The sequence below is a fragment of the Apus apus genome, chromosome 14, assembly GCF_020740795.1.
Source record: "Apus apus isolate bApuApu2 chromosome 14, bApuApu2.pri.cur, whole genome shotgun sequence".
NCBI lineage: Eukaryota > Metazoa > Chordata > Aves > Apodiformes > Apodidae > Apus > Apus apus.
In genome coordinates, this window is record NC_067295.1 from 11,601,175 (window position 1) to 11,616,464 (window position 15,290).

A 15,290-nucleotide genomic window follows, 5' to 3' on the forward strand; every position below is an offset into this window, starting at 1 on the left:
TTCTCACCCACTCACAGAGAAGGAAAGGAATTCCTTTAGTGAGAACCAGGAAGAAAAAAAAATCCTTCTCATTAAAGACTATGCTCTCTAGCTCTTGCTAGAGATGCTGGTGACAAAAACACAAACAAATGGGAGAAAAAGGCTTCCCAGGTTCTTTACAAACATCAACTCGTAATATCCCACAACAACCCTGTGAAGTCCTCATGGACCCTATGTGGACATGCAAAAAAATGTTATGGTCCAGCTTACATCTGCTGAGATAGCTCACATCAGGGGTCACGTCATCCCTCTCTAGAAACAGCATGCTCTGAAGGCAACCTTCTCCATCCTCATCCCTCCCTGCTTCCTTCACCCCCCAGGGAGAGTACCTAACTGACTCCTGACACTTCTCTGCCCACACAGGCTGAAGACTTTTACCATGAAACTCAAACCAGGCTGTAGCTCTGAGTGATTTGCTGAATTTTGACAGCTCAAATAAGGAAAGTAACAGAGAACATTCAGATCATTTCACCCCACTCCCTTTGCCTTTTCTCCTGGGAAACACAGCTTTTCAAAAACATGCAAATTATCTCTTCAGGTTTCCTGCTAGTGGTAAATGTTTTCATTATTTTATTTCCCGGATCTATTTTCAATGAAACCTAAATATGTACCAATGTGTTACTTGTCAATTAGGTCATCAGCTTAGAAAATGTCTAGCACCAAAGAAACGTAAAATGAAACTGCTGAAGTGTAATTTTCTGATCAATCTATTAGACATTTATTCATTTGAACAGTTTCTACCACTGTTCTATGCCATCTAGCAACTTCAGACACCTGAAAATTATATTCTTTCTCCAGATATAAAATCTGTGGCTCTCATTAAAATATTCATGACAAGAAACATTTTAGTCAATTGGTAAACTGCTATTACAGTTAAGAACATAAATCACTACCATGTCATTACTACAGTGTGGGAGAACCTTACGGACTTACAGTAATTTATGAATAAATACAAAGAATGGGAGTATCTGTGTAAATGAGAATTTTTGTACAGATAAGCCTGTAAAAAAAATTGTAAATAATATATTGTAAAAATGGATTTTAAAAATCCTGTTCCGTTAAAAACTAAGTAGCTTAGGTGCTGCAGAGAAACCAGCAGAGAGTGAAAACTCCATCCAGGACCCCTGGGTATGACCCTTCTGGCTCTGCCAGCTGTACCTCAGATCATGCAAATCTGGACTTATTTTCCCTATGTGAATGACAATCACTGCCATACACACCCTACATATCCCAGTCCCAGCTGAGGAGCTACTTATATAGTGTGTTAATTAGAGCAGCCAACATGTATTTGAGTTAAAAGAACCAGCAGTCTGACCATTCCACTTAAACATTTTTCTAAACTAGAGTCAGCAAGTTCTGGAGCAGGATAGTCTTCTAAATGTATTTGAAAGGAACTGAGAAGACACAAAAGAAACATAACTTCTCTGTGGCAAAACTCAATAATTTCTCCTGGGTTTTGCCATAGTGAGAAGTAGCTGACACAACTAACTGACACTTCTTACAAAACTGCATGTCCTTATCCCTGTATTATCTGCTATAACAGTGACCTGAATTAAAGACATGCAAACATGAATCAACCCATTTCCTGTGTTTGATCAAAAGCTCAATGAACTCTGTAAAATCACTTCATTGCCTCCTGGTGTTCAGCTCAGGCTTTTGGGAAAGCTCGTGTTAGGATACATATACAATCGACTAATTCAACAATCTTAAAAAAAATGACACAGAAACATAAACCAACCCCGAACAACCCTCAAACAACAAACCCCAAAACAGAATAACTTTCCATTATTGTTTTCCATCAGGGCACAGATGCTTCTATAAACAAGTTTTTCCACAATTTTACCCAGCACGTAGCTATCAGTACTTTAAACAGTAGTTTAAAAATCCAACTATTTTTATCTAATTTAGCTATTCACTACAGCATAATGATTATAGATAATTTCTATTTTCCAACTAACCTTGGGGAACATTTAGATGCTCTTTGACAAATGCTCAGAGGACTATGGAAATCTCTAATTTCTACATCAACAGAGGGCTTTGCATGCTTGGTTAGGTCTGGAACTGCCTGTTCCTAATTTGTTTCTCCATATGAATACTTAGTTGATTCACAGCCTGTTACACAGATGCTTTTAGAGGTACTGACATCAAGAAGCCTGGATGCAAAAAGAGAAACTCCTATTTTGTTTTCCTATGTGTTACTAGTAAAATACTTGATTATTTGACCTTACAGATGAGTAACATATTGAACCTAGGAAACACACAGAGCCTAACCTTAGATATACAAAAAGCCTGTTCATTTTGAGAGGGTATTTAGTTGCCAAAGAGTAATTGTCTGTTGAAGTATTGGTACAAAACTTTGCTGAAAAAAAAAAAACCCAACAAACTCTTTCTAGCTTCTCTTTTCATGCTGAGTGGCAAGTCCTGACTCTGAACGAGTTGGGTTATAGCAGAAAAGTTGGCAGTTTTAGAAGGAAGGCTGAATAATAAAAATAAAAAGATCAACAGGCATGGCAAGAGAAGTGATAAGGCAGAAAATGCTAATAAAAGGGATCAGAGATCTTTAGAGTGATGGTGCCAGATTATCAGTGGCAGAGTTAGTGCAGGCAGAGCAACTGGTAGAGTCTGCCTGTTCCAGTGAATCCGTATGCAAAGCCAGCCATATGCAACTGATTAATTCAGCTACTGCTATAAACTAGAAAATAAATTATTCCATTAAAAAGCAATATTTTTTAATCAGCTGTGATCAGTGAATCTCTTTGTTTTTCCTCTGCTTTCTGTTTGCAATGCATCCCTCTCCATCTCCTTGGAATCTTCCAGCACATCTTAATTACCCATAGCAAGCAACTACCACTGAGCTATGGGCAAGGCAATGAATCAGTTTAAAAGAACAGTGGCTCATGTGCAACTTCTGCTACTACAGATTACTAATTTAAAGAACACTTTTCACCCAGAAAATCCCAGAAGAGAACATGATTGTGGTTTAGACCAAGTATGAAAACTGTAGGTTTAAATTTTAACATGTTTCTTATTGGATTTAATTTACCACAAGAGACCCAGCATAACTTGTGCCTTGTATGTAAGTGCACACCCAGCTGTGTAGAAGCCTTGGACACTGCTTCAGAATGATTATAAATAAAGCTGTCAGCTGCCTGTCCCCACAGGGCCATTTTTGATCCATAAAATTACTATGTTAATACTCAATTTTCAACAGCTTTTTTCCATAAGCATGGACATGTTTTTGAGCCCATATGAAGTCCAGACAGTCCAAAATTGTAGCCAGGTCCTGTGGTGCCATTTATCCTTGTCACTACATCCTCAGCAGTTAAGAAGATCCAGCTGCCAATTGCAGGAAGAGTAACCCTTAAAATAGATTAACGTGTGCCTCAACTTGTCTCTGCTTGATGGCCTAATCCTGCTCCCAGGGAATTCTATGAAAGCTGCCTGACTCCACTGAAATCCTCTCCAGCCCAAACCAGGGCAGCTACATTAGCACAGCTGAGGATAAATCTTGTGCTGTAACAGGGTCAAGAGAAAAATCAAGGTTATTCTCATCAGTGATTTGAAGGAAGCACACAAGTTCCATAAGCTACACACTGGAACATGCCCAGGAACAGCAAATAAGGATTTGGCCTTATTTGAGTAGGTATAAATGCACTTTTGGGATTATATTTCTAGCCAAATATAATGAAAGCTGAAATAGGGAAAGCAATGCTTTTCCAAGATATTAATGGCTGTTCTTCATTCCGACTTACTGCATCTGGAGTCAGCTTCATCAATTTAATTTCATTTATAGTATGTTATGTGACAGCATTTTTCTCAGGTTCAGGAACAGCTGAACTCCATTTCTTAAAGTCCTGGGGTGTTCCTTTTGCTTGATTAATGAAATTATCAACACATTCTAGGGAATTCAGCAAAAGCAGGAAATGGAGGTTTTGGGGAAGGTAGACACTGCTGTTAGACCATGTAGAGAGGACTACTGAAAAAGCTGGCAGAAAAGCCTGACCCAACAAAGCTGAACTAGCAAAGACATATTAGTGAGGGATGCTCTGATAATTTGGAAAAGGAAGTTAGCACAGCAGGCTGTCTCCAGCAGTGTGCACCTTTCCCAAAAGCTTGACAAAGAGCTGGCAGCACTTCAGGACTCCTGGAATATGTATCCACTAATCGCATACAAATAAGTGGGTCATGAACACATTTAAATTAGTTTATCTATGCAAGTGCTGTCTGCAAAGCACTGTAAGAGCAGTGAGATCCACTGGCTGGCTCAGATGGGGTTGATGAAGGAAGAGGAGTTCCTCCATGTCAGGAGTCAGGGCACTGCTGCTCTCTGATGTCATTGTACTTATCTATTCCTCTCTAGTTGCTGGTGCTCTCTCATCTGGTGTTTTTAGCTATTTGTTGCAAAAGGACTTGGAGAAGCCAAGTGGCTCTGGTTGCTCTTTCAATGCTTAGAACCTCAACTTAAGGGCAAGGAACACCAGCCTGTTACTTGCAGACCCTCACTGTGGGTGGCATTCGCCCACATGTATGGGAATGACAACCTTCACACATCACCCTGCTTCCACCTGAAGTTCCCACTGAAGCCAGTGAGACTTGCTCAAGTGCCTCTGAGAGAATTTTAAGTGAATTTTGAAAAGCCACACATCTCAAGCCAATCCCCTGGTCTCTCGCTGCAAGACAATCCAGGATTGCCTCTTGGTGGTCACAGGACTTTCATGGAAAAGGTGATGGGAAGAACAAAGCGATCAAATGGTTTCTGGATTGACAAACTGATCTAGGGAATGCTATTTCAGGATTACCAACAAAGCACATGCCCCACATGCCACATTAAGTGCTACCAAGAGCTGCAAGCCTTGTGGCTTTGGCTTCTTGTTCTTTGTCTCAGCTCTGTCTTTGGCCACATCCCTTGAAGCAGGAAATCATACAGCACTAAATGACTTTTCCAAGACCTTAAAGATCAGCTACATGGCTATACAGGGATATATTTTTTAAGTGCTACTAGTGTAAAGGTCAGAGATTATGTTCTTAGATGAAAAGTAAATCACCATGAAATGCAAAATCAAAATACTTAAAAAAAAAAAAAAGTGTCTATTTAGCTCTATAATTTCCACAATAGCAAAAAAAAAAAAAATCTCATTAAGATTTATGGATCCAAACCAAATCATGAACCTTTGAAGCCAAAAATTATTTTCAGAATTTGTGAATCCAAATCAAACCTATTTATGTGATACATGTATTTACAGGAGAAATCTAATCTCAAGGGGACGTCATAATTGTTAGGACATCAAACTTCCCTTCTCATCCAAGGTCACACATTCAACCTTCCCCTGCAAGCATGCTAAATCCATGCATGCAAATCCTTTTTCACAGCTCTGTTTCCATTTAAGTCAATGGCAAAACTCCCACCAAATCAAATGAGGGTATAATTAAGCCCTTACATTTCAGTAAACACCATGCAAATAGCTCACCAACCTATGGACTGAGTAAAAATTTGGTATTCAGCTGATGCAAAACATACAGAAAAACGTGCAAAATAAGAAAAGCAAGTTTCATATACATTCTGGCCAAGTTTAATCATCCCCTTACTAATCCTGCTGTTCCAATAAGGAGTTTGTATAAAGTCTTGTTAAAACAAGTCACCGCATATTCAGACCTGCCTCTGGACAAATACACTGTCCACATCTTTCAGGGTGACCAGTCTGCAAAAGATCAGATTCTACCCCTTTTCTTGGTGTTGACACCAACTTTCTTGGTAGCAGATTGCAGAAGCAATCCTGGGTTTATCTTGCCTTTTTTTGCACCTAGTACAGCCAAGTTAAGCAGATATTTGTATCCCCAAATCAACAGTCATCATGCAAGGTGGCTACCCCTAGCAGCAGGAAAAGTTAAATCTTAGGGATGCCAATCCTGAGGATTTAGTGAAATTATATTTAAAGGTGTGTGTGGTTTATTGAAGGGGAAAACAATGGGCCCTAGTTTGATGAACCTGGCTAGCAAACAGCAGAGCTGGAGGTTTCCTTATAGATTATGGCTGGTTATATATGTGAAGTGCAGAGAGAAGGAACGAGTACCCAGCAGTGACAGGTTTCGTCATAGTCATTAGAAAAATCATTTTTTTCCAACTCCAAGGCCAGAAGTGGCATTTCAGGAAAAACACTGTTTGCTGTGACTTGGAAACCACTACAAAACCATTGCTGGCCAGCAACGCAAGTGGGCTTGTAATCCTTTTGTAAGTATTAGTTTTGGAAAACAGCTTTAGAACATCTTCCAAATCTTTGCAAACTGAGCTTGAGCTCCACAGGAGAGCGCCCTGGATGCCCAACTCCCCATCCTCTTCATTTCACCTTACTGGTTCATCACTCCCCTGCCTAAGAGGCAGCACTGCCAGGGGCTGCCTTCCCACAGGAAGCCCCTCAGCCAGGGCTGAGAGGTGGGGTGCAGTGCTCTCCTCAAAGCGAGCACAAGGAAAGAAACTGGAATAGGAGTTAAAAATTCTTCTCATATGGAGGGTGGAAAATAAGAGGGAAATGAGAAGGCAGATGCTTACAGGGTTGCCTTCTTCAGCTGCATGCCCCAAAGCACCACCTGCAGCTGGGGCTGCGCAACGTGCCCAAAGCTGCTTGCCCTGCTTTCCAGCCACATGCTGCCAGTGGTGGGGCTTCCAGCCATGGAATCCATGGAGAGGCATCTTAATCTGAGAGTCTGGAAATCAAGACAAATCTTTATGTAAGTCTGGACTCAGCTCGCCACTGTTTTCCTTCTAATCTGTTTGTCATATCTTTCAAACAGGAAATAATTTGCTGGAGGAAAAATTTTGCCACATACACAAAAAGTCCTCCACAGAGCCCTGGAGGATTTTCTATGTCCTAATAAAAAAAAAAAAAAAAACAACCAAACAAACCCTTAGAAGAAGGTTGAAATTATCATCTCTCAAGTGAAGTTACAAGGATAGATCTTTAATGCACATATATCTATTTACGTATGCACATCTGGACAAGTATACAGATGAATGTTTTATGTAGATGTGTATGTATGAAAAAATTATTGAGTTATATCAAGTAATTTTAGTCTGGAAGTGACATGTAGAAAAGCAAGACAATTGCCAGTAGAGTTAAAGGAGTTGAGAGAGGCCTCAGAAGCACTGGAAATCTTTCAGAGCTCTGCAGGTGTAACACCCACCACTCAAAGACTGATCTTCCAATTTCAGGTCTAGACAAGCACGGAGGTTCACTATCACAAAACCTGTGACACGTTCAGCAGCACAGAGAGGTGCATGATCCTGCCTTTGCTCGGGGCGTGGCACACAGCAGGTTCCACTGCCTGCTCTCAGGAGGTGATCTCACCCTAAAGACCCTTCTATAAGGGTCAGAAGCATCAGACTAGCAGCAGCATTACAATCCCTGCCCTCATTATACGCATATCTAGTAACCTACTTTGTTCAAAACAGCCCTGACCCAGATGGGGTGGCTGGGGACCACAGCAACAGCTATCCGTCTCGTGCATCTGGATCCTGTCACCTCACCCAGCAGAGGTGCAGTGCGAGAAGCAAGGCAGGAAAAAATCTACAGCTGCCTAGCACAGAGAGACCTTGCTGCTGCTAAAGCCTTTGATTTCTTCCCTCCGTGAATATCAGCTTCTTCTCCCATTGCAGGATAGTATATGAGCAAAGTTCTAATCTCCTAATGCTGTCACACTTGCATAACCTGCTGTTGTGGTGCCTCCTGTGAGGCTTGTCAGAGTGAGGAAGAAGACAGGGATGCTCCTCTGAACTGGTGTCAATACAATTTCAGTATTTCACAGCCAGATCCTTGGCACAGATTCTGTTGGAAGTCAGTGAAGCTGCGCTGCCAGCTATAAGTTGGGGCTACTTTATTTTTGGAGAGCTGAACAAGATGCTAGGAATTAGTGTTATTAGTACGAACAAAAGGAGAACCACTCAATGGCCAGTCCAGGGATTGCCAAGGAAGTGACACTGCGAGAGCCTGTCTTGGCCACACAGACTAGGCAAGTGTCACCCTATTTGCTTTAAACATCCAAAATACAGACTTTTGCATGTAATCTGTTTGAACTTGAACCTCCCTAAGTCAATGAAAAGCAGCCAGACTTCATATTTAAGTCTCCTCTCTAGACTGAAATTACTTGTATAATGACAATGATTTTTAGGACAACCTCAATGTAGCCTGAATATGAAGTATTCAAACTTAATTATACGCACTGAAGAGCAAACAAGAACATCTAAACACAAACACAAGCTTTCTCCCAGAGTTTCATTTCCCAGTGACTCACACTGAAGAGATACTGTTTTCTTTCAGGCATTAACTGTTGAGATATAAGTAAGAAACAAAATTTCCAGACCAAATCATCCATGCCAATGAATGGATATCACTTGTGAGCAAGCAACAGACTGTTCATTTTCTCAGTCAGACCTTTCCTATTACAAAAAGACATTATGAAGGCTGTTTCAGTGGCATGACACCACACAGGCAATGACACCGTGACAAACACAGTCATACACACGCAGACACACTTGGCTGTCTTGAGCTCACAGAGAAACTTGTCATTTCCAATGTAGCTACACCACTGACTGAGCAAAGAAAAAACTCTCAGGCGGCCCTACCAGGTTAGAGCAAACCCCCAGGCAGCTCCGGGTCTTTCTTCTGGCTACAGCCAACTTTGCAAAGTTGGAGGGGCCGAGGGCTCCTTCGCCTGGTGCCTGATGTGAAAGGTACATTCAAAACCCTTTTGGGATTTTTCCAGGGAAGCCAGATAATTCTCCAGGGAGGAGAAAATTTCTGCCATAAAGGTGTCCTATCATGTGCTGCTGGGAGTTAGTCTCTGCAATCTTTTGGACTATGGCCTGATTTAATTTTTCTTCTCTCTGAAGATATTTCTCTAAAATTGCAAACAACTCCTGCACATGATACATTTTTAACAAATGTATTGTTTGCAAACTTTTCACCCATTCTACTGACCACATTTTGTTTGATCAGTGCAGACAGAAGTCTGTCTTAGAGTAAGCAAGCATTTTGGTGTAACAGGACCTTATAAAATGAATCCTGTTAGATTCATAGGAAACAGACCCACCATAAATGGTAACTCCTTCTTGTTGCAATCAAGCATAAATTCTAGCACTCCCAACACCACAGACCACATTTTCAGAAGGTGTTGGTCTGCATGGCAGTAACCTAGAATACAGCCCCACAAACTCTGTTCTTATGCAAATATTCTTTTATTTATGCTGATGATGTGGGAAGTAAGAAGAATCCCTTTCCATGCCTCAAAGTCATGCACCTAGATTTTTTTTTTTTCCACATCTCTTCTGCTCCAAATACAAGGAAAGTTATCAGAAATGAGTGCTAATCAGTTTTTCCTGCAGTGCTTTTTCAAAACAAGTGATCCAGGACAGTTTTTGCCCATCTGGCTCCCTGCTCATGAAAATGCTCTTCCTGGATGATGGCTAATTGGGTAATGTAATAGTTTATCCCTCTAATGTACTGATTTACTTAGTGAAGCAAACAATATGCTTGCGTATTTATTCATGTCGTTTATGTAACTGTTTGCACACAGATTTTTTTGGCTACCATGAAATAATTATGTTGAATTAGCATAAGTGTTGCATTTGGCAGCTCAGGAGGTATTCCCTTTTGATTTGAGGGGACAAAAAGAAGTGGGAGGATGCTTAAACATTTGAGAATGAAACACACTCATTAACTGTAGCTCAGTTTATGAACTTTAGAGGTTAAACATCAGCTACAAAAAAATCCTTTAATCAAGATGGATCAAGCCTCTCCACTTAAATGCATTATCCAAATTTGCAGTCATCTCTAGTTAATGAGTCAGTCTGAATTAGCCTTTCAAAAGAATTAAGGGAAAAGAATCAACACTTTGATGGTGTTTGAAGCACAAGTTGAAGTAATTGAATCAACGTGTTAAATCTTAGATGAGATCTTTAAATCTGTAAACCAGCGATCAAGAACTATGTGTCTGAAACTAGATGTAGTGGCTAATTTTGATGAATTATTCTGTACATTAAGGTCCCCCACAATAACAGTTTATGTAAATACACAATATGCTTATATTCACCTCACTTGAAAATGTTACAATTGGGGTTGAAATGTGCCAGTTCCTGTTATATTCCGCTGTGAATTCAAGGTAAATTTTATCCTTTAGTTCAAGGCTCTTACATGAATACATTGTGAAAACAAGTCTGTTTGAGCAAGTCTCTTGGGAGCCCGACTGGAAAGGATCATAAAACTTTCCTGATCTCTGGGATAGGGGTCTGTTAGCAGATATACTCTCTGCATTCACATAATAAGCCTAATCTGAACTTCAATAAGATCTTTAAATTGAAAAATTCCTATAGCAAGACAGTAGGAGAAATCCTGTCTCCTCAAGGATTAGTTTAATTGAACCTGTTTTAAAATATAATTAACCAGATCTCTTATGATCCTGTTAAGATGAGATCCTGCAAGTGCAGGTATGTAAGTGCTGTAGCACATGAGCTCTTTGAGTGCTTTTTCTACCAGAATGAGCTGCTAAAGGGAGGAGAACAGACTCACTGGGCCCTTCTGCTAGTCCTAGTCTCTTGGCTGCCCCCTCTGTGAAACTCCCTTTGAAGCAAACAAAACCTTACTTTTATTAGAAATTTCACTAACAGTCAGAGTTAATTTCTGTAATTAAGATATGATGAAACAACAACCAAGCACTTTTTTCAACTTCAAAACTATCCATATGCTTGAATGTGACCTGTAAAACTACCCATCCTTTTACATTCTCCAGCTGCACCTGGCTTTACTTACTGACAGAACTGAAAGCACAAATAAAAGCAGGCATCAAAACCCAGCTCTGAAAAAAATTACAGCTGTGTTCAAGAAGAAACAACTAGTTTCTTTATTGGCTTCTGAAAGCTGCAGAAATGCACAAAACATTTCCCAATTAGGAGCTCTCTAAAACCTGTGTGCTTCTTGGAGACCACACTATGATCCCATGGGGACAGTGAACACACAAATAAACCTACAAATCAAGGCTCTTACCCAAAATGAAATACAGAAGAGAATGAAGTATGCAGCTGACCAGAGTTGTTTTAGCCACAGTCTGGATGGAGGTGCAGCTCAGCCCAGGCCACCACCAGTCCTGTCCCTGCACATGGGTTTGAAAGCAGGAAATGAAGGATAACCAGAGCTGTGCCCAAGACCAATGTGCTGAGCCAGTTTAATATCTCATTCTTTCAGAAAGCAGACTGCATCGATTTTCTCATTTGTTTTCTCTATACTTTTTGGTATTTTACCCTCCTTCTCTAAATTGTCCCTTATCAGGAATTTGACAAAATCCCCTCACAGAAACAGAAAATCACTCAAAAACTAGAAAATGTAAAGAACAGTCCAGAGGGTCATCATTCTCTTGGAGGAAGCAAAGACTAAGCCCCATCTAGCAGCTGAGTGCCCTGAGCCCACTGAGAGCTGAGACTGCAGGACACCCCCAGGAGATGGGCACAGTATCTACTTGCAGTGATAACAACCCCGTTGGATGCTTCTGGCTTAGTGGTGGGGAACTGCAGACACTGGCCAGAAACACCACTGTGCTTAGGGACCTGGGTGCCCATGGGGGACTGCCCATGGCTGCTGGAGCCCACCTGTCCTCCATGTCCCCTGTCTGAAGCAGAATGCCCACAGACCTCCCTTTCAGGGCAAGAGTCAGGGGTCTCGGGTAGGATGCCAGCTACGCAGACCAAGATTTGCTGAGAGGCACTGGTGAGGGATAACAGACAAAGCTTCAGGCACAGTTAAAAACAGTTTTTCCTTCCAGCAGAGAGAAGGAAAAATAAAAATAAAAATAAAAAATAAAAAAGGGTGGGAAATGCCATGCAGAATAGTGAAGATCTGAAGAAAACATCACATAAAATCCAGATTTTAGTGTGAGAGACATAAGCATTAACAAAATTCTCATGTCTGAAGGGAATTTAATTGAAAGATTAAACATAAGTCAAGGCTCAGAGGCCCAACAGAAAAAGATATCATGCATTAAAAGTAGTAAGTCATGCCCTTGCTCAGAAGAGACTGGCACAGTGCCTCATACTGGCACTGCCTGATTAAACTGCTTATAAGTAATCTGAGGCCTCTTATTAACCATGAATTTTTAGTTTGTTTTTTTTATAAAAAGACAAAGCACATGTCAAAGCAGGTATAAAATGTTTATAGCCAATCTCTTTTCCAGCAGGGACAGAAATGCTTCACTGATCACCAAGATAAAAAAAAATAAATAAAAAAAAGACTGCAATGGGTTTTGGAGGTGAGAAATGGAAAAGATCTATTAGATAGACTTATCCAGCTCCCAGCTAAAGCAGAGGGCTTTTTCTGTAGATTGTTTACCTAAGTTTTCTAGAAAACTTCCCCTTGGACTAAATAAAGTCTTGTATAATGTTCTCAGTAATACCAATATTTTTCCTGAGCTTAAATAGCTGGATGTATTTCCATGAATTTCAAATATTGTTATGCTGGTAGGCATCAGTATGAGGTTTCCATGGCATAACAGTTCAAGACCAGCTCCTGTAGCTCCCTCTGAAAACTCAGCTGCAGTGCAGTTGACAGCTCCCTTCCCCAGCTCCTAGAATAAAGGATTTAGGGGTTATTTAGGGCTTGGGTGCTGAGAGAGCCCCTGAGCAAGTGAACAAGCTATTCCTGGAGATGAGTGCCTGCAGCAGAGGTGGATTTGCCATGGGACAGTCCTTTTGCTCCCCTGGGACAAGGGGAGGAACACATGCCCCAGTATCCTGGGTTTGAGAGCTGTGTGAAAGCAACCACAGAGCAAAACAAGGAGGAAATAAGACGATTAAACCTTCACAAGCATGTCCGTGGGCATTAGAGGGAGCTTTGCTGAGCACAGCAAGGTACTGTTGAGAGAGAGAGAAAAAACCCTTAATATTAATGTTAAACCTTTAGGAGTTTTCTTTAAAGAAGCATGTTAATATTGTGCTCCACAGTTATTAGGAGTATTATAAATCATTTCAGGGAAATGTAGGTCACATTCTGAACTAGTGATTTGAGACATAAGGGAGCACGGCAGTTTCCAGCAGCCCTGGTTTCAGCTCCACCCCAGCACTGGCAGGTACCAGCAAGGAGGGATGTGGTGTGGGAGCAGGTCATGCCTAACCTCACTGGAGTCACTGGCACAGCTCCTCCTGGCACCACCTTCCCTACACATACACCCTCCCAGGGAAAGAGGAACTGCGATGTATCTTTTTAGCTTTTCAATCATTTCTTGGCAGAGGTCTCCCAAAGCAGGGGGGGAGACCCTGGTTCCCGCTGAACTACTCAGGGGAGCTGAACAGAGGTAAGAGAGGGACTGTGGGAATTTGCAGTGCAGCATAAGGCAGACAGTGGGGAACAGTAAAACTGTATTTCTATCTGCTTGTTTCAGGTTTCCTTTTCAATAAGGACAAGGGAAGAGCCAGAAGTTGTGGGGTAGAGAGTTGAACATTATAATTTCACTTCTGTAACTAGATTAATGAAACGCCAGAGTATCCAGGTCTGGACATAACCAGAATATAGAAATTGCAATGGTGCTTCATGATGTGAGGGCAATTAGAAAAGCAACAACATATTTTAGCAAATATTTTCTTGAGCTGTACTGAGAGAAAATATAGTAACAATGGAATGAGGAGACATACATTGTCTCCCTTAAAACAGACTGAATTGCAACATAAGTTCATATATCAGCTTTGTAAAGACTACTAAGGGTAAACTGCTCGGACTACAATATTATCTTTCTTTTGATCACAACAGACTTGCTTTTTAACACTGAAATCTAATGTATGACTGACAGAATTTAGCAGGGAATTATTGTCCTGCCGGTTGGATTTATTTTTTTCAAGTACCAGTATTAGCTTTCATCTTCTATCTACTTTTAACACTGTCAAATTAATTTAACAGTAAAGAAAAAATAGGATACATAATTACAGTACAATGTTACTGTACAAACACTGCTCAAACACATTTAAAGATGCTAGAAAGGAAATATAAGTTTCTGTTGCTGAAAGAAATTATTTTAAGGGTAACTAATTCCCCTGCCAGCCACAGTATTCCCCTAGAGCCATAAGATGCTTACTAATTGTTGCAAGATAAAAACCTCTCAGTAACACTTACAACAAAAACTTCCATGAAACCCCACAGAATTTTGCAGCAGCTTCACTTGAATTTTTTATTCTAAAAAATAGAATAAATTTTGTTCACAGCAAAAACTCAGGACTAAGAATTTCTGCATACTGAAAAAGCCCAACTGTGTGATGTATTTTTTGCATATCATATGAAGACTATATTAATAACCCAGTAAAAACAAGCACAGAAAAATAGCTTTGTGTTGCTGTGCTTCATTACAAAGAGGTTATGACCGGGTCCATGTTGTAATAGTTGATCCCAAGGAATGCAGCCAGTTGGCAGAGTCATGTCAGGCCAATCTGGCAGCTGCTGGCTCACTCCTGCTGCGCAGGACAGCCAGGTTCCAGCCTGAAGTCCCAAGGCTGCTCTGTAGAGCTGTTGACACTGTTGCTCTATTTCTACCCTTTCCATGCGGCTTCCTTCCCATGCTATGGTTCTATTGACAAAAATCTGCATTTTGTGCTGCTCCAGGCACGATGTACATCTTGTTGACCCACAGAACCTCGGGGAGGCAGCTAACGCTCCATGGCTGAGGGTTGTGCTCTAGGCTGGAGTCTGCCCTCCAGCGCAAGGGTGCCCAGGCTATTTAGAAATGAGATTAGCCCTATACCAACAGCTGCTCACAGCTTCATGGTGTGACTTAATCCATCTGGCTGCTCAGCAAATGTTGCACCACAGTCAAGTTTAAAGCTTCAACATGAGCTCGGGACTGTGCCTTTCACCACAAGAACATAAATGCTGTCAGCTCACAAACAACCCCAGAGCTACAAGTTATGCTAAAGAGCTACATCTTTTTCACTTATAATGCCACTGATTTCTCTCCTCTGGCACTGATGCATAAAGTGAGGCTTATCATACAATTTGCCAGGAGTGAGAGTAGCTATAAAGGCAGTGCAGGAAAAAACTTGACTCACACTAAACGGAGCATTTAAGTGCAGCATTGCAGTATTAATAAAAGCCTTGAACCAGCTTGATAGAAGAGCTAGCTCTATGCTGGCTCCTCTGCACCTGCAGGGAGGAAAGCCTACTGGGAAAACAGTGCTGGGTGAGGATTTGCCAGAGGGGGTGAAGTGGTTCCTGCAGTGGCAGTGACAATCC